This window comes from Mauremys reevesii, linkage group 2 (genome assembly GCF_016161935.1).
Source record: "Mauremys reevesii isolate NIE-2019 linkage group 2, ASM1616193v1, whole genome shotgun sequence".
Lineage (NCBI taxonomy): Eukaryota > Metazoa > Chordata > Testudines > Geoemydidae > Mauremys > Mauremys reevesii.
Window position 1 is genome coordinate 50,758,481 of NC_052624.1, and position 20,821 is coordinate 50,779,301.

A 20,821-nucleotide genomic window follows, 5' to 3' on the forward strand; every position below is an offset into this window, starting at 1 on the left:
GCCCCAAACTTTGACTAGCCCCTTGGGTCAAAAAGGGGCAGCAGTATTTTGTGTGTGTTTAGAAAGGGCTGTTTGTTTGTTTGTTTGTTTGTTTGTTTGTTTGTTTGTTTGTTTGTTTCAAGGGACAGGTGACATTTTGAAAGAATTCAGGGTTTTTTGTTAAAAATTGTCAGAAAAGTGATCGCTAAATATTTGTTACCAATGTTGTGTTTTTTTTAAAGACGTAGTCATCCTGTAAAGAGACACAGTTCAGGACAAGTACCTGTATTCTCCCTTTGTGGTCCAGCAAGGCCACTTTCTCTAGGCTTCAAGCTCCTCTGGCCATCACCTCTCTTGAGCATCTCACTCTGGTCTGACCAGGGTATTTCTAGGCTGCACTAGGGTGACCAGATGTCCCAAGTTTATAGGGACAGTCCTGATTTTGGGAGCTTTTTCTTATATAAGCACCTATTACCCCTACCCCTGTCCCAATTTTTCACACTTGCTATCTAGTCACCCTAGGCTGGACAGTCCCCTGACTATACTGTGATATCCCAGCAAGGGACTCTGCCTAAGCAGGCCTGTTTACTTTCTCTTCAGAGACTAATAACAGAGTAATTGCCCACTGTTATAAGGTACCACACAGTACTTACTAGCCTATTGTATTCTTAAGATAAAAGCACTACAAGAATATTACAAGAACCTACATACATGCAAATAAGCTTACCAGAGATCACCCCAACCCTAACATGAGCTCTAGCAGGGGCAGCCCTTCAAAACATCATCCAAAGGGTTTCCTTGTCATTTCAAGTTAATCACATATTTAGTTCAGAACAAGCTCCCAGTCTTATGGGTCATCAGTAGGCCTATTCCTTCCAACCCTTCCCTAAGGATTGCGGCCATCTGGGGACCGGAGTCCTTTCTGTTTGCTGGATCAGGAAGAAAGTCCTGAACCAGTATAAACCCAGGCTATCTATCCAAAAACTGTTTCTTTGTTTGTTGGTCCCTGGAGAAACCAGTTTGACTAGTCTAGGATATTGAAGGATATTGTCAATTTGTCACATAAAGCACTTTGAGATCTCCTGCTGAATAGCACTATATAAGAGGTAGGTGGGGTTTGATAATCATTATTATCTTTCTGACATAGCAGAGATGGACAGGAACCATAACTTTTTTTTGCTAATCCTTTTGTACAATAAATGTTGAGGGCTGGGTTTAAATGAGCCAACCCATTCCTGGTTTGAGTTTCACCCAAACAAGAACTAACTGGCAATGTTTGCAAAACTATAACCATGCCAATTTTTTGCCCTTCCCAACTACTGTGTGGACCTTTGAAAGTGATGGGTGAAAAGAATGCAGGGCTAGGGGTGGTTCTTTGTTTGCAAGATGTCATTCTTTAAACATTGTACACACAGCGTTACTGGCTAATATGCCACAGTCCGTCATTTCACAAGTCAGAAAATGCATTAGCTAGACTCACGGTGGAGCAGTGGTAGTAACATAAAGTATTAAAGGATGATCAAAGCACTACATCCCCAACCAAGCTGTGAGAGAGGATGCAGTGTGTGTCCTGTTTTGGGTATATAGATATCAAAGTGGGATGAAAATTTGAATTTAAGTGCACTTTTTTTAAGGTTACTTCAGAATTAATCACATCAAATGATAACATGAATAATTCGTGCGCACACACACACAGAGTGCCAGGGCTGAGATAAAGAAATAATCTGACAAACCGTGAGTGTCACTCTACCAGGTAAATATACGATGAAGCTATTTATCCTCCTTTCTCTTTAACTTCTGAGCTCCTTTCTAACCCTTTAAGCTTTAAAACAACACCATGAACAAATATATATATATATATATATATATATATATTATATATAAGCTTAAAGGGATATATATATCAAACGCATAATGGCACTATCAGGTCTGTCAGATAGACACTCCGTCCTGCTTTAGTCTGTCACTGAAACTAGGGTTCCTGCTTTGAGAACATCAGGCATGCCACTTTGCAAATACAATATGCACACACTATTCAATCTCCCTCTTTCTCACAATTTCTGTTTTAAGAAAAACATCAATATTTACATGTGTTGAGTGAGAAAGGTACATGCTTGGGTCTAGGACACTCAGGTTTATTAATTCAAACCTTTATTTTAACCAAAACATTTCTTGCAATTACAATTACTAATAAAGTAAGAAACTGCAGATATACAGAAGAAAAAGCAATGGCCAGTTGCCTTCTCCTGGGGCATAGGCACGTCATGGTGGATTTCTCCCAAGATTTGCCCTTACAATATTTCACATATTTACACACATCCACAATAATTCACTTCTAATCACCATTAAGTATTATGAATATTAAGTATCTCATGCAACTCATACAATACACACGCACAAACTTTAATTTGAAACAACTTTTTGCTGTTGGGTAATTTCATGTTATTATTCTCTTTTCTGATTTGTTTATTACTGCTGGTTACTTATCTTTTTGCAAGTTTGGCCAGGTCACCTTTACCACTTACTCTGTATAGGGACTTTTTGTCTCTTTTTCCTAATTGTTTCTTGGCAGTACCTTTTGTGTGTCTGTTGTTCTTCAATTTAATCACAAAAAACATGACCCTTATTCCACATAGCAATTTATTGGCACAAACTCCCAGCTCAAACCAAGGTTAGGCCAAAAGTCAGTTAGTCAGCATCTTGGTGTATCCAAATGTATGCATTAGAAATAACCCTTAAAACAGTGCATGCCACCTGGACTCAACAGACACAGAAGTGTGAAGAGGGTGATGCTAGGTATGGTCATGTAATGCATACATAACTCCCATCCCCATTTCCAGGTAAAGGCCATCCCACCAAATGGCTATATGGGTATATGACAATTAGGTGCAGGAGAGTAACACCCAAGGGAGCACTGAACATAGGCAGAACCTTCCCAGACATCCTAGTGAGGGCAGCTTCCTCCCTACCTGATCGATCACCCACCAGGGAGATAGTGGATTGTTCATTATGACTCAGATTAATCATTCCCTCTTCAACAGCTGTGAAACAGAACAAGGCTATGGAGAACACATGGAGAACCTATCGGGTACAACGTTCCTCACCCTCACTTCAACTCCTGAGTGACAAAGGACGGAATCACCATGCCTTTGGATCTTCTCTGCAGTGACAGGGATCAATTGGAAAGAAAGGGAACTGGCCTAAGAACTCTAAGCTGGCCCACTTAGGGAAGACTGGCAGCGATTGAAGTATCTAGATAGGGTCGGGAGACTGAGTGAAGTTTTTAAAGCATCTTGACTGCTTACCCTGATTTTCTGGAGCCCTGATTAACTGAAAATGTCAAGACTCTCCTGACACCTTCAGATAAATTGAGTTCTACATTATATAAAAATTTAGATGCGATTTTATGTGGTTTGGTTTGTCAAAAGCTGTATGCTAAATAATGACACAATCCATCAAGGGAATTAATGTGTAGTCTCCATATTTTTCCTCAGAATTGGTGCTTTTAAAGGATCATGTAAAAGTTTTAATGACAACATATCCAGTAGAGAGCTTGATACAATATCTACTGTGCATGATGGGCCACATTTTCCACAGTAAATAGATGGTGAGCCCAACAAAAATGCATATGTACCCTTTGCATCCACCCAACCCTTTGCTTGTACATGCAAATCAACATATACATATACCAATTGGATACTTGTGCTTTCAACTAGGCATTTAAATGTGCACTTACCAGTTTAAGTGTCTGCTTGCATGCCCAGTTAACATTTAACATCTGCAAATGTGTTTGTGTGCACAAAGATGAGTTTTAGGTATATCTGGTGCCTCTGAAATTTGTCACCTTCTTTTGAACATTCAGTCCTACAGGTACGCATAAGTGCCCTTGTTTTCAGAGGTGCTGGACACCCAGAGCTCCCTCTGACTTCAGAGAGACGAGTGGACACTCAGCATCCCCGCAAATCAATACTTCATGTCACTTGCTTTAGTTGCTAAAACAAATGTCTGTCCACTTGAATTACATGAAAAGCTTCTATAGAAACTACTAATTTAGAGTGGAATGCTGCTCTAGTGTAGGTATGCGTGGCTCCCTTTGAATCCTACAGGAGCTAAGTGCACATGTACCTGAGGACACAATTAGACCCTTTTTTACGTTGCTTTTCACGTAGTGAGTTCCTCAACTGCAAAACAATGGATTAGTCACAATAAAATAATTAACTGTTAGCGCTTTTCATCAGTAGCTCTCAAAGCACTTCACAAAGGGTATCATTAGCCCCATTTTACTCTTGTGGAAACTGAGGCCCAGAGAAGTGAAGGGACTTGCCCAGTCACTCACCAGGCCAATGGTAGAACCAAGTCTTGGGAGTCCCACTCTGGTGCTGTCTCCTCTAAGGCCATACTGCCTCCCTGTTTTTATTGTTGATCATTTATTTAGTTGACTAGATGGAGAATATGCCCTAAAGATAGAAGGAAGCCTCTTGATAGAAGGAAAGAGAGGTTAGGGAGAGATTTTCAAAGGTCCAGATGGGAGCTAAGCCCCCAAGTCCTATTGACTTCCTAGGGATTTGGATACCTAGCGGCCCATTTTGTACCCTTTGAAAATCTCCTCCTACCTTACGTCCTTGCACTAAAATGTTTCATTTTGACTTTTAAAAAAACTTTTATTCAACTTTTTGACTCACTGTTTATAATAATGATCCTTTAAAAATCAGTATTACATGACACTGGGAATAAATAAACACTTTAAATATATATGAGTATTTTTAAAAGCAAGTTGTTTTCATTGCAGTAAAAAAACAGTGTCAATAAGTAAGTGCCTTGAACACTGAATCTAATGTAAAACCTTGGGGGGGGGAGCACTGCATTTTAAAATCTCTTTGTATTTTAAGGAAGCTGTGGAAAATTGACTTCTGAGTGTAATGCTGTAATTCAAATGGTCACCATCCTCAAGCTATCTAACCTGTGAAATTTTGAAGGAGTTTTTCTATTTAATGGGCTTACATTTCCTCAGCAGAAAAGTATATTTCCAACACAAATGAAAGCTTATTCCTGCGTACAGCAGTCTCCGTGGTGTGGCTTGCTCCTGGATGCACAGGGAAGGACAGTATATAAACCACATTCTCATACCCCCAAAGCCTGCTTAGATCAAACAGATGTGAATCAGCTGTGCACTGCCATTCCATTTTACAACAAAGATACTTGTAATGTAAAATGCCAACCACATTTCTGTGCTGTTCCATCAATAGCAGGGCTGGAGACTAGGCTTCACCTAGAAACTGTTGCTGCCACACATTGGAGGGAGTTGGGTGTGTTAGGAAGAACAGTGGCCCTGGAGTCCAAAAAGAAGTTCAGAGGCTCCAAGGCCAAGTCAACAGTCCTGTCAGAGACATACAATCTGCCCAAATTAGGAGGCAGTAAGATTCAGCATCAGAAGAGCAGCCAGGGTGGGAGATGATTAGAGTTAATACTGGAGATCTTGCACTATCCGAAACTAGTGCTGACTCTCCTGTATAACCGCCCATTATTCCTCCATTCCTTATTCACTGCATGGAACTCATAGGTACTGGAACTAGGGGTGCTGGGAGTGCTGCTGCACCCCCTGGCTTGAAGTGGTTTCCATCATACACAGGGTTTACAGTTTGGCTCAATGGCTCTCAGTACCCCCACTATATAAATTGTTCCAGCGCCCTGATGGAACTTTGGAATGGACAGGGCATTGAGATACTGTTCCTAGAAATAAAATGCAACCTAAAACTAGACAAAGGGGCTGAGGAGAACTAGGAAGGAATAACACAAAATAGTCTAAAGGTTCACACAACATGAGACAAGTACAGACTAATCCAATGGGGTAGAGTTCATGTCCTAGTCTTTATTTCTCAAAAACTACCACAATAGAGTTCTAAAGATTGCCTTCATCTTTCCCGCACCTTACATGAAAGACCCCATGAACATCATTCTTTATGGGCAGAAATTTTGCAGTTAAGCATTGGGAACCATTCCCACCTCCACTGCAGGTGTGTTGGGTCTTCTGCTGCTGCAGCATTTCTAGCCTTTGCCATTCCACAATTCCTCCCTTGTTCTGGAGAGACAAAGGCAAAATAAGTTACTTCACCCTTTCTGTAGTACAATTTACAGTGTTCATGTGCACCCAGCCAGCAAGTAGGGATGGGGGATATAGCTAGAGATCTTCCCATTCTCCAACCCTTGCTGCCTCCGTTCCATCTACTTGCTGGGGGGGGGGGGTTTGGGAGAAGTCAGGCAAGCAGCTCCTGCTCCCACCTTGTTTCCCATGGCCAGAGTTACAATGTGATCAAGGCCTAGTGTGTGTGTGTGTAGTCCATTGGTTCGACGAGGACGTTTTCATGCTGTCTCTTTTTGTGGATTCTGGAGTAACTCTGAAGTCCAAAGCGTGACACACATGCTCGTGAGCAGGTCAGGCAGACAAAGTCATTGGTGAGCATTTTGGTAACTATAGCAGTAGTATGATGCTTTTCCCTTGCAATTAATAATTGATTATTTATGTCCTCTTTAAAGACTTGAAAAGCTCTGAGTGTTGTGTGCTGCCATGCTGATCTATTTAACACAGCCTTCTCAAAAACATCTCATTTTATTGCACCAAAGTGTATGTCGACAGGTTTCAGAGTGGTAGCTGTGTTAGTCAGCAGAAAAAACAAGGAGCTTTCCTAATGACTGAGAAGCTCTCTGTATCCTGTTCATGATCTCTTTGTCAAGCGATCCATCATTGGGGATGTTGCTGCCTAGATCGGTAAAACTGCCAACTTGCTTTAGTTGGATTACACTAATGGATATGCTAGGGGATATAGCAGAGAGCGGTGAAGATGATTGGTGAAACAGCACAGTTTTTTCCAGGCTGATTGTGAAGCCAAACAATTTTGATGCTTCAGCGAAGTGATCTACGATGCACTGGAGATCTCCCTCTGTGTGTGCTAGGAGGGCACAATCATCCACAAACTTTTGTTTTTGCTTTAAGCCTTGTAAGATTGAAGACTGAGCTGTTGTGTCTCTGATGTATATGCCTCTGTTGAGCCCATTTGTAGCATGGCTGAGAACTTTGGTGAAAAAGAGGTTGAACAGTACAGAGGCAAGGATACAGCCTTGTTTGACTCCATTTGAACTGGGAAAAGAGACAGTGAGATTTCTATTAAAAAATTACCTGACCTTGCATCCCCTCATGAAATAAATGAGGGATCTTTACTAGTTTTGGTTGGCAACCAAGTTTGCTGAGGATCATCTATAATCCTTCTCTATGGACTGTATCAAATGATTTTGTGAGATCAATGATAACACTGAACAGATTCATGTTTTGTTCAATACATTTTTTCTTGTATTTGCCTGTTACTGAAAATCATATCTATGGTGCTACGACCAGGTCTGAATTCACACTGAGTCTCAGGTAGACTGGCTTCTGAGATAGATGAAATCGGTTGTTTCAGGAGGACACGAGCAAAGATTTTTCCAGAGATGATAGGAGAGATATCCCATGGTAGTTATCACAGACCATTTTGCTGCCTTTATTTTTAAATAAAGGAATAATTGTGGCATCTTTTAAGTCTTGTGGCATTTCTTCAATGTCCCAGATGTCAGTAAGGATCTTCTGGAGTGTTGTTACCACTTCTGGACCCGCAGATTTATATATTTCTGCCGGTATTCCATCTCTGCGTGAGGACATCCTGAGCTCATCAAACTGATTGCATTTTCTATTTCTTTAAGTGAGGGTGGTGAGTCAAGGTGGTGCTTAACAGGCTTTTGAGGTGTCTGATTAATAGCACTTGTTTCAATTGAGGATGGTCTTTTCAGTAGTTGGATGAAATGTTCAATCCCTCTCTGTTCCATGCCATGTTTGTCTTTGATGACTGTCCTGCCATCAGCCATCATGCACAAACCTGTGCCCACCTTTGAAAGTCCATAGACTAGCTTCAAGGAATCAAAGAACTTCTTTGTTTGATTTGTTTCTGCATACATTTGAGTGTCTTCTGCTACCTGCTCCCACCATTTATTTTGTATCAAGTGTAGTTGTCTCTGCTCCTTGCTTTGCAGGTGTTTATATCTCTCTCTTTGAAGTGGATTGAATATCATTTTGCCAGATTTGGAAAGCCTCATTTTTTTTCTTTCAAGAGTACTGTGATTTCCTCATCATTTTCATCAAACCAGTCACGGGGAGCCCTTTTCTGCCATCCAAGGATGTCAGTGGCAGTTTTTTATACTGTGTCTCTGAATTCCACCCATGAGACAAGGCTGGTTTCACCCAGATTGGTTTCTAGTGCACTTTGTAGCGCGTCTTGATAGGATGCATGGTTTAGTTTAACAATATCAGGGGACATCTTGATTGTTTTGGGGCATTTCAGGTGTGTGGGTACAATGTGTAGATTCAGTATTGACCTATTCATTCTATGATCCCTCCAACATTGCATCACCCTGGTGATCCTGACATCCCTTATGTCACATTGTTGGACAATGATGTAATCTATTAGATGGATTGGATCTGTGGTGTTTGGATCTGGCATGCATCCATGTAGTTTTATATTTTTCTACCTGTCTGAAGATGGTATTTGTAATTGTCAGGCTATGTTCTGCACACTTCCTTAGGACCATTTTCATTCATTTTTCCAATGCCATTTTCCCCAATGACACCTTGCCAGTTGTTGTTATCTTTACCTACTCTTGCATTGAAATCACCTAGGATGATTAATTTGTCACTTTGTGGTATTGATTTGATGAGAGAGTCGAGATCAGAATAGAACTGTTCCTTAGCATTGTCAGGGCTTATTAAGGTGGGTGCATATGCACTGATGATGGTAGCAAATTGCAACTTATTTAGTAGTAACTGGAGTTTCATGAGTCTTTCATTAATGCCTATTGGAAAGTTTTCAAGACATTGCAAGAGTTTGGTCTTGATGGCAATTCCCACTCCATGGATTCTATCTTTGTGTGGTTCTTTTCCCTTCCAAAAGAAGGTGTAACCCCCCAGCTGGTTCTGTAATAATGCCCTCATCTGCCAATCTAGTTTCACTGAGTGCTGCAATGTCAATGTCATACTGGGCTAGCTCTTTAGAGAGGAGAGCTGTTCTTCTTTCAAATAGAGAGGCTGTCACATACTTACAGCTACTTGGAGCCACAGGTGAAAGCTGGGTGTACAGTGAAGACCAGAGAAGAAAAGAATCACTCAAGGAGTGCAGCATTTTGAATCACTCAAAGGTACTACCTCTCCCATACACTCCTTGAGGCCAAGTAGGCAATAGGAAACAAGCTTCACTCCTCCACCCCTGCTCTTCTGTATGATCAAGTAAGGACTGGAGAAATCTATATGAAGTCTGTAATGGAGATGGAGAATCTTAAAATATCCTAAACCCGGAATAATGCAAATTATGTGTAAAGGCACCTGTAAATACTCAAAAGAAAAAATAAGCTTACATAATAGCAATTTTTTTCTAACCCAGTGAGTCCTGGCTTTTTAGATTCCCTTAAAAAATAATTTTATGGTCTCAAAGCATTCATCTCAACTTACTTTTAATAGTTGGCTTTAGTGACTGTATTTGTGATGGTAGAAATCTCAGCAAACACATTGCACCCATGCTGTAGCTCATGAAGAAACAGGCTCAGCGTAGTGTATCATGACAGACTGAAATGGAATTCCAGCCGTGTGAAGGTAAATTTTCCAGCTGTGCTAGCACAGATTGGAATAACTCACTCATGACTGCTGCAGAAGAAAGTGTCAGTCTATATCTCAAACTGTAGCTATCAACCACTTTGTACTGCTGCCTGGAGCAGACAGGGAAAGATTCCAAAGTAACAAGGTGAGATTAATGCATTTCTATAAAGTAATTTACAGTATTTAAACATTTTTGGAATCTTCACTTTTTTCTCCCAATAGTTCTTGCTCTGAGTCCATGAACATTTATATTTTTTTAAACAGGGTGTGCTTCTTCAAGCATGCAGTGTATTGCAGTGGCATTCTTTCTTCCTACTACAGTATCTGCAGCTTTATGAATGTCTCCTTCATGCTACTGAGGTTTGTGCTGATATCATGAGCAACTAACCGGAGCATCGAGGAACATCAAAGACTTATGGCAAAGCTAGGAATGCCAGCTGAATTTCGCAAAGACTATTAGCATGGCAAAATATCACAGCACTTGGCATTTCACAAACTTGGCATTATTTTTTTAAAATGCCATTTATAAGCACATTGGCAGTGAATCTATTTTTGTTTTATTTACTTTGAAAAAGTGGAAGTGAATTTGGTGCTCATCAAAATGATGAACTAACAGCATTGGTTTTAACTAGGCATAATATAAAGCCTCTAAAGCAGGGATCGGCAATGTTTGGCAAGCATCCCATCAGGGAAATCCACTGGCAGGCCAGGACAGTTTGTTTACTTGCAGCCCCCATTGGCCTGGAACGGTGAACCGCAGCCAGTGGGAGCTGCGATCAGCCAAACCTGTGGATGCTGCAGGTAAACAAACCGTCCTGGCCCGCCAGTGGATTTCCCTGACGGGCCGTGTGCCAAAGGATGCCCATCCATGCCCTAAATGAACAGAGCACCTTTCCCCCGCTCAGTACTATCAATGCATCTTATTCTTGAACTATAACCCCTTCCTGCTCTTCCAGTCTTGGTTCCCTCTTGAACAGATATTGCCAACTGTGTCAGATTTCAGGGCACATAGGTATATAAGGCAGCCAAACCCATTTTAACTTTCTTGTGATGTAAGTATTAATTTGAACACACATTTCATGAAGTAAAAGAAGGTAATGGATCAATCCATTTAATCAGATAGCTTTGATTATCCTAAAGTCGTGTGGCTGGGAGAATACTGGGAGAACATCTTATTCTGCATATTAAAGGGCTGTGTTTTGTATGTATGTATGAATGCAAATATTTCTGGAAAAAATAAGTACTCTGTACTGATAATTTCAAGAAATTATGAATTTTGGACACAGTTTTGATTCACTTTTAAGAATGCCTCAAAGCTGAATACTGAATCAACTGTGAAGTAGAAAGGCAATTTTTCATCTTGCTCTCTTCCCATCCTGGAACTAATTAAGACTTGGGCATGGTGATGTTGTATGCCTCAGTCATGGTCCTTCTCTCCTTATAAGTAACTATCCATATGGTTTTTGACCTACATTGGCTTAATGAAAACTGAAAAGTTCCCTGATGGCCGGTGCCTTCTAGATCCTCCAAAAATAAATTAATATTTTTCCATGGATAGTATTAAACCTTTTGAGCTCTCATCTGCTCTTCCCGGGTCCCATCTGACATCTAGATAGTCCCATAATACCTGGACTCAATAGCTTTCTGAGCGGGAGTTAAATTCCCATCAGACATGGAGTCAGGCTTCAACTACTACCAACCCTATTTAAATAAGTGTTCTTTTCCCAGTGGGAGTTGGGTGAGCAGAGTTTAATGAGATCCTTCAAAAGTTCCACATCATAGCTGAAATCTCTCAAAAGAGGCTGCATATGACTCCCTCCACAATCTGTCAATATGTCTCCTTCAGTCAGCAAACACAAGCAGCTACTACTTCTCTTGGAAAGCTGGAAACTTAACTTAACTCCCCCTACATACCAGCACACACGTCTATTGGGACGGTCCATGAATGAGTGTTTAAATACAACTGATTGCAGTGGAAGTCTGCCTCATTGGGTGCTTGACATTGGGCACAAAATTCCCCTCAGGTGTGGGACTGGATAAAAGATAGTAAATGAATTGTATGTTGAAAATGAGACCCTCTGCACAGCAGAATTTGAGCCACTCCATGAAAATTTGTGTGTGTTTTTTTCAATTTGTGGGGCCTTAGCTCGAGTTTTCTTCAGTGCTCTGAAGCCCAGGAAACCCATTAGTTCTAGACCTAAAAGTTATTTCCCCAGCTGGTAAAGAAGGTAAAGGTTGGGGGGAGAGGAGAGGAGAGGGAGAATGTATCTAAGTTTTGATAGAAACATCAATAATATATATTAGACGATGTTCACAGCCCATCTGTAAAAAAGCAGCAGGGAAGCTAAATTAAATAGGCAGAGAGAAGGCACACGGCTGCAGAACTTAAAGTAACAATTTAAGAGTGAGTTATAGCACCTGAGGAAAGCAAATCAGGGTGACTGAGTCCTGTTCATCTTCTTTTTACCAAAAGCTGGGAATGGGCGATAGGTGAAAGAATCACTTGATGATTACCTGCTGTGTTCATTAACAGATGTGTTGTGAACAAGACACAAGAAGTCATTCTTCTGCTCTACTCTGCACTTGTCAGGCCTCAGCTGGAGTATTGTGTCCAGTTCTGGGCACCACATTTCAAGAAAGATGTGGAGAAATTGGAGAGGGTCCAGAGAAGAGCAACAAGAATGATTAAAGGTCTAGAGAACATGACCTATAAAGGAAGGCTGAAAGAATTGGGTTTGTTTAGTTTGGAAAAGAGAAGACTGAGAGGGGACATGACAGCAGTTTTCAGGTATCTAAATGGGTGTCATAAAGAGGTGGGAGAAAACTTGTTCATCTTAGCCTCTAAGGACAGAACAAGAAGCAGTGGGCTTAAACTGCAGCGAGGGAGGTTTAGGTTGGACATTAGGAAAAAGTTCCTAACTGTCAAGGTGGTTAAACATTGGAATACACTGCCTGGGGAGGTTGTGGAATCTCCATCTCTGGAGATATTTAAGGGTAGGTCTATCAGGAATGGTCTAGACAGTATTTGGTCCTGCCACGAGGGCAGGGGACTGGACTCGATGACCTCTAGAGGTCCCTTCCAGTCCTAGAGTCTATGAATCTATGAATCTATGAATTCCTTCCAGGGCCCCTGGCAGTGGCCCATCGGAAGACAAAATATTGGGCGAGATCAGTGGTTCCCAAATGTTCACGAATGTTACAGGGGGCTCTTGGGGAAAAATTCCCTAATGGTGGACAGAGCTGTCCTAGGGACCCCGGGCAGCACAGGGCCAGCAGCCCGGAGCCCCTGGACTTCCAAGAGCTAAGAAGATCAAAGCAAGCATATCTATCACAAGGAGGACATTTAAACTTCAAGACTCCTTATAAGAAATGGAAAGGAAGGAAATGTTTTGCTGTTTTTTAAATTAAATAGGCAGCTAGTATTGTTTTTAAAATTAGTATGAAGAACAAGTTTAAGCTTTATTGTAACATGCGTTGTTTGCCTGGATTGCTCAAGACCTGAATGCTTGTATAAGAGGAACTCTTTGAGTTGGCTTCTTAAATACCTTCATGCTGTTTCACATCTGATACTCCTTGATGAAATATAGGAGCCTTGTCTCATAATAGGATTTTTCAAAATTATACAAGCTACTAAAGTGAGATCTTGGAAGAAATGTTGCTGTTTTCATAATGTAATAAAAATACTGTAATGATAAACAATAATTAATAATAAATAGTGTGTAATAAACATGTCATAAAAACAAATTTTATATTTCCAAGATTACTGCTTTTATAGTCAGGTAAAGGAGAAAATCACTGGAAATATTCATTTTTAGGGGGGGTTCGTGAAACTTGACATTTTAGTGAAAGGGGTTCACAGGTTGTTAAAGTTTAGGAACCACTGGGCTAGCTGGACCTTTGGTCTGACCCAATATTGCCTTTCTTATGTTCTTGTTCTTTCTACTATCATTTATCATCATGCAACATGACAAAAATTAAAAAAGTTCAGAGGTGAAAGAAAGCAACTGAAAGATCATATCTAATAGACAGATATATTTCTTGCTACTGAAGCTACATCTATGACTCTTCTGAGATCCTGAGGGAAGATATTCCAGAGACTCAGGACTGCAAAAAAACAAAGACACCAAATCTACTCCTGCAAGGAATCCAGAATCAAAGTCCCACTCTTTGTGTCTTATTTACACACAGTGTGAGAAGGTGGATGAGATAGTATCTTTTACTGGATCAACTTCTGTTGGTGAGAGAGACAAGCTTTTGAGCCACATGGACTGAAGAAGAGCTCTATGTGGTCCAATAAAAGATATTACCTCACCCACCTTATTTCGCTAATATTCTGGGGCTGACATGGATACAACTACACTGCATTACACATAATGTGTCAGAAGATCAGAAATATTTAGGATTCAGTCTAGGTAGGGCTTGAAAAGTCAAAACTAAAAGTGTAAACACAATCCATCTAGAAACACCATCCATTACAGAAAACAAGTTAAGGCAGGCAAATTCCTGTCTAAAAGGTTCTCCAGCAAATTACCATATTGTCAAATTCTAACAAAATGGGCAATCTGTCCTTCAGGACTTCAAAAGGATCATATTTCAGTATGTGCACCTAAGGGTTTTCTATATAGGGCCTGGATAATTGAGGAAAGGAGGAATCATCTACTGTTGTGCAAATTCTCTGGTCCTCTTCCCATAATGGGGGCCATATTCAGGGAGTGCTAAATTACTTCCTTCAGCCATTGGTCTGAATGTGCCTCCTTTGACCAGCAGCAAAGAAAGTCCGCAGACTTGGGAAAATATGTATCATAACCTTTTCCTGAACACGTTCCCAGACCAGCTGATAGAGCACCCTTTTAAAACATGCATTGCAAAATTTGAACCTTGATGTCACAAAAGCATGCGTTTTGGTTGCTGTAAAAGGAACAGTTCTCAGTATGGAAAGAGGTTAATAGTGGGATGCCCTGAACATAACTAATTGATATCTTGGGCAGGTGCTGTCCAATTAAAAAATTGTTTATGCTATGTCCTTTCGGAAATAAAGCGATCCATACTCTAGACAATATTCACAGTATAGCGTTCATACAAAGTTATTATAATGTTCTCCATATTATTCACGATCCCCTTCTTAACCTAGAGCCTTATTCCCCCCTTTAGAGCACTATTTCATAATGAGCCAATATCTACACTTAATTGTCCTTTTTAATGCTTAAATCTTTTATCTAAGGAGCTGTAATATGAGTATATAGAATTAGTAGATTTGTTTATGATGAATTTAATCTGCCATGATTTTGCTGATATATCTAGTTTCTCTGTGCTTTTCTAGAATTCCTCACAAACCTCCCTAAACTATTAATTTTGGATTAACATCAGATTTTACTAACTCACGGTTGCAGCTACTAAATGGAGGAGTACTTCCGGGGCTGCTCTGTTTGTTTTATGTCACCTGTCTGAATGAAAGTGGCACTACTAACATGTTAACACTAAGGATTTAAAAGACAAGACAAACATACATAAATAATGGAAGAGCCTAATCCCGTCTAGCTAGTGGCCATGCTGGAGAAGATATCCCCATTGCTGTAATGTTTGTTCTTGCATTTTGATGGAGGGAAATTTGAAGCTATGCTGGTGATCGAAGATCATGTTAGGTCTTTTTTCCCCCTTCCTCTTTTTCACATTTCAGATTTGTGGGATTTTAATCTTTTTCTCATCACAACCCTTATCACTTATTTTCTTTACTAATATTCCACTCTGCTCCACAAATACCCACGTAGGTATTTTTATAAATATTTATTTTTTGAATTTCAGTAGCACTCAAGAATCAGGTCAGTGCTATGCACTATAAAAACACATAACAATAAGATGGCCTCTGCACTTCAGAGTTTACAGTTTAATAGCACTGGCTGAAATTTTCTGACTGAAAAATGTTCCCATCGCAAAATGTAGTTTAATCTAATTTGAATTTTTTTTTCCATGGGAAAATGAAAATGAAAACTTTCAGTTTGGATCAATATTCAAAATTAAATAAAATATTTTCTTTTGATATGTCAAAATATTTGTTTAGGTGAAAAGGGTGAAACTTTTTGTTTAAACATTTTGGAATCAATTTTTTTCTGAACTTTGCATTGCACAACAATCTCTTACATTTTGATTTTTTCAGCATAAACAAATGTCAAAATGTCAGAATGTTCAATGGGACTAAAATTCTCTTTTCTGATCAGCCATAAAATATAAGTATAAGACAAGGTACAACAGGTGCATACAACAAATAGACAGATGGAGAACAAGCAAACAACGAGAGAATACTAGTCAGCATCATAAGCAATAGCCACGGCGCTTTATAAAAAACACTTACAAAAATTTAGTATTCACCTTTTAGTGTAGTGAGATACAAACTACTCTTGAAGCATATTTGTTAATCATTGACTATCTTTTTCATACTATTTTATCCCATTTCTCTAATGCCAGCCCTTTACTTCCTGGTCTTGCCTATTCTGAGCGTGAGTCTTTCTGATCATGTGGGAAAGATAATGATCAAGACCAGCTGCTGCAGCAAATTCATATTATCATTTGCACTTCAGCTTCCTACTTTCCATTATAATGTGCAGCTGTTAACATTTCAAAATAATCAGAAAAAGTCACTTCGCTGGCAAAAAAAAAAGTGTCATATTTACTGGATGTTTCCCCAAACATTGACAAAAATAGTGAAACAAGACTCTTGAAATTATCATCATATTTTTCATTTTTTTTAAAAAGGGAGGATATAAATAGCAACACTGTTATGAATGTTTTAAACATTTGTCCTCAGCTTTACAAATAATGTGGAAAAGAATAACATTTAGGATGAAGTCCTGCGGCCCTTCCTCCCTTGTTACTCAGTCAATGAAGCTACTGATGGATGAAAGGACTCTGGGGTAAATAAGAGTTTGCAGGATTTGACTAAGAACAAAGAAATTAAGATTTGGCCATGAATGGAAAAAAACAATTCAGGACCAAATCATGAGAGATGCTGACTGAAATCATGAGGTTCGGGAAATGAATGAAGCCTCATGAAGGAGATGACCAAAAGGAGCTGAAAATGCTCAACATAGTTGGCCCGTAGTTTCCAAGTTATCTCCCTCTTTCCCTATTTTACAATCAGGGAAATGAAACATTTGCATGTGATGGTTTCCACTTGGCAGTTTTTGAAATAAAATAAAAGTTTGTGTGAACCACCATTCTCTACAGTCATCCACAAGTCAAATGGATTTGACCCTTTCCCACTGCTTTCTGGATAGTTGTCCATTTATCTTGGATGTCAGGGCTCAGTATTTCTTGATGCTGATATGAAATGTGAAAGTGTATCCTGTACTGAGGCTGATTTTTTATTTTTTAACGAATAAAAATAGATTGACCCTCAGACTCTTCCACAGAAGAAAAATTGAAATAAAATGATCCCTTGAGCTCCATCAAAATGATGCTGTGGCACCTTATAGACTTTGCTGCTTCTACAGAACCAGACTAACACGGCTACCCCTCTGATAATCAAAATGATGCACTCATTTAAATTGTTTTCCTCCCAAAATAAAAAAATATTATCATAATAATAGTTTGAATTGCCAACAAAGTAATGTGTTCAATCTCCTAGCATCAACTGCTAGTGCAATTTATGTACATGTGCTATTAGGATGCTTACACAAATTTTGTTAGGGAAAACTTACCGCTGCACCATATTTATTTCAAAATAAAGTCTTGCCTTTGGTCAATCTGTGTACAGCTTTTATGTATTGATTTCATGATCTCTTTGTGCCATTGTATATGCTGCCTTCTAAAAAAGAATCTTTGAATAGTTCTAGTTCCATTCCAGTAACTCAGAACGTGGTGTGAGTTTGTAGTTTTTATCTGACACAGAGAACCAAGGAAAGAAAAGGCTTTACCTTCTTATTGTTCTTTCTTTCCAGAAGTACAAGCCTGGTTTTGTTACTTTTAAGAAAGATCCAATAGCTTAGAAAAAAGATAATGGGTATAAAACTGTCTAGCAGATTAGAATTCCCATACATATACCAAGTATTTGAAGGCAACCCATAGGTCCCTCTGCTATTCTCTACCTTGTTTTAGGGTAATATATCCATTTACAGTTGTTTTGTTTACTTTATTTTGCAAACAATAACCAGTTTACATAATAAAACCATAGGATTTTTGAGTTAAACTAGGACCTTTTTTGTGGAAACTTTTTATCCAGATTACACTAGCTACTCGACATGTTTAGAACTCTTTTTCTTATTAGCATTTTTTTATGATTTTGATTCAATAAAAGGGGAAAATTGTTAATCTATGCTTATTGATAGCAAGAATTCTCAGACAGCAGTTCTCTTTAATATATCCTATATTACTTCAGTTCAAGGGAAAATCAGCTTGCACTCTAAGACCCATAGTTAAAGAAGATAATGGTGTTGTACGTATTGGGAAACACACACTCATGCATTTACATATGTATATGTATGTATCTGTGTCTGTGTATTATATGTGACAAAAATAATAAAAGATACAGCCATAGATATGTTTTCCATTTTTCTTTTGAGGGCACTATCAAGTTTATTTGACTCATGAAGGACAAGAGATCTTGATAGTCAACAAAAAAAGGTCACTGGAGTAAATTCTAGTCTCATGTCTTTTTTTTTTCATCCCAGAGCATCTTTGCACCTTTGTACAGGAATCAGTACAGCATCACTATTCATTCCTGTACATGGCTTGTTCCTCCAGCTCAGTTATGTTCCTAAGTATGATGTCCTGACATCTAGTAGGTGGTCATCCTCTAGGTCAGACTGATTTTAGTTGTGTTTGCATTATTTTCTTTGGCATCCTAACATCTGTGTCCCAGTACTGTAACATTTTCAATTATAGCAACCCCATACCTAGATTTCACATTCTGCTCTCCTTCTAACTTCCTCATTTGTCTTAAAAATCTTTCTGCTTTACACCTGTCATCTTTTGAACTCTCATCTCTACTGCTTCCAACCTTCTGATTTCTGTTTCATTTAATAAAGCTGATTCCAGATCACAGAGTAATGCTTGTTAATACTCATAGACTCATAGACTTTAAGGTCAGAAGGGACCATTATGATCATCTAGTCTGACCTCCTGCACAATGCAGGCCACAGAATCTCACCCACCCACTCCTGTAACAAACCCCTAACCTATGTCTGAGTTACTGAAGTCCTCAAGCTGCAGAGAATCCTTCAGCAAGTGACCCGTGCCCCAGGCTGCAGAGGAAGGTGAAAAACCTCCAGGGCCTCTGTCAATCTGCCCTGGAGGAAAATTCTTTCCTGACCCCAAATATGGCAATCAATTAAACCCTGAGCATGTGGGCAAGACTCACCAGCCATCACCTAGGAAAGAATTCTTTGTAGTAACTCAGATCCCACCGCATCTATCATCCCATCACAGACCACTGGGCATACTTACCTGCTGATAATCAAAGGTCAATTGCCAAATTAATTGCCAAAATTAGGCTATCCCATCATACCATCCCTTCCATAAACTTATCAAGCTTAGCCTTGAAGCCAGATATGTCTTTTGCCCCCACTATTCCCCTTGGAAGGCTGTTCCAGAATTTCACTCCTCTAATGGTTAGAAACCTTCATCTAATTTCAAATCTAAACTTCCTAGTGTCCAGTTTATATCCATTTGTTCTTGTGTCCACATTGGTACTAAGCTTAAATAATTCCTCTCCCTCCCTAATATTTATCCCTTTGATACATTTATAGAGAGCAATCATATCTTCCTTCAGCCTTCTTTTGGTTAGGCTAAACAAGCCAAGCTCTTTGAGTCTCCTTTCATAAGATAGGTTTTCCATTCCTCAGATCATCCTATTAGCCCTTCTCTGTACCTGTTCCAGTTTGAATTCATCCTTCTTAAACATAGGAGACCAGAACTGCACACAGTATTCCAGATGAGATCTCACCAGTGCCTTGTATAACGATACTAACACTAAATACCTCACCTAATGAATCCTAAAACCGCATTAGCTTTTTTAATGGCCATATCACATTGGCGGCTCATAGTCATCCTGTGATCAACCAATACTCCGAGGTCCTTCTCCTCCTCTGTTACTTCCAACTGACGCATCCCCAATTTATAACTAAAATTCTTGTAATTAATCCCTAAATGCATGACCTTGCACTTTTCACTATTAAATTTCATCCTAGTACTATTACTCCAGTTTACAAGGTCATCCAGATCTTCCTGTATCATATCTCAGTCCTTCTCTGTATCAGCAATACCTCCCAGCTTTGTGTCATCTGCAAACTTTATTAGTACATTTCCACTTTTTGTGCCAAGGTCAGTAATAAAAAGATTAAATAAGATTGGTCCCAACACTGATCCCTGAGGAACTCCACTAGTAACCTGGAACTCCACTAGTAACCTAGTCTGGTTTGATAAATTTTCATTTGGTACCAATTGTAATGTTTTTATTATTCATAATTTCTTCAATTTGCTGTCCAGTGCTTGTGGCTAAGGCACATCTCCTTTTAACTTCTTCCTTGATGGGACCATCAGTGCTGATCAAGCCCAGGGAACTGATGGGCAGGATCCTCTGGGAGGCTAATATGAGGGGGAAAAGAGTTCAGTAGATCTAGCTGTATTTTAAAAAAGCCTTATGGAGGGCACAGGAACAAACCATCCTGATGTGCAAAAAGAATAGCAAATGTGACCAGCTTTGCTTAAGAGAAATCTTCGGTGAGCTTAAACACAAAAAGGAAGCTTACAAGAAGTGGAAATTTGGACAGATAACTAGGGAGGAGTATAAAAATATTGCTCGAGCATGCAGGGGTGTAATCAGGAAGGCTAAAGCGCAACTGGAGTTGCAGTTAGCAAGGGATGTGAAGGGTAACAAGATGGGTTTCTACAGGTATGTTAGCAACAAGAAGAAGGTCAGGGAAAGTGTGGAACCCTTACTGAATGGGGGAGGCAACCTAGTGACAGATGATGTGGAAAAAGCTGAAGTTCTCAATGCTTTTTTTGCCTCAGTCTTCACAGACAAGGATTAATGAGGATTAAAGATGTTTGCTGTTTTCATTCACTTAACAAAGGCATTGTATAAGGCTTAGAAGAAAGAGCTATGGAGAGAAGCAAAATTATATGGAGCTCCAGATAAGATAATTGCAATAATAAAAGGTATATATTAAGATTCCTTTG

General features: G+C 39.5%; 1 long non-coding RNA gene across 1 annotated transcript in view; it reads right to left on the reverse strand.

The window, feature by feature from the left end:
• Positions 1 to 5,897: 5,897 nt before the first annotated feature.
• Positions 5,898 to 20,821, reverse strand: part of LOC120399191 — a 49,308-nt gene continuing 34,384 nt past the window's right edge. The window contains exons 3-5 of the long non-coding RNA XR_005595019.1: positions 17,344 to 17,524; positions 9,506 to 9,619; positions 5,898 to 6,058 (exon numbers count right to left, since the gene is read on the reverse strand). This is a non-coding gene — a long non-coding RNA (uncharacterized LOC120399191). The remainder of the gene's footprint in view (positions 6,059 to 9,505; positions 9,620 to 17,343; positions 17,525 to 20,821) is intronic.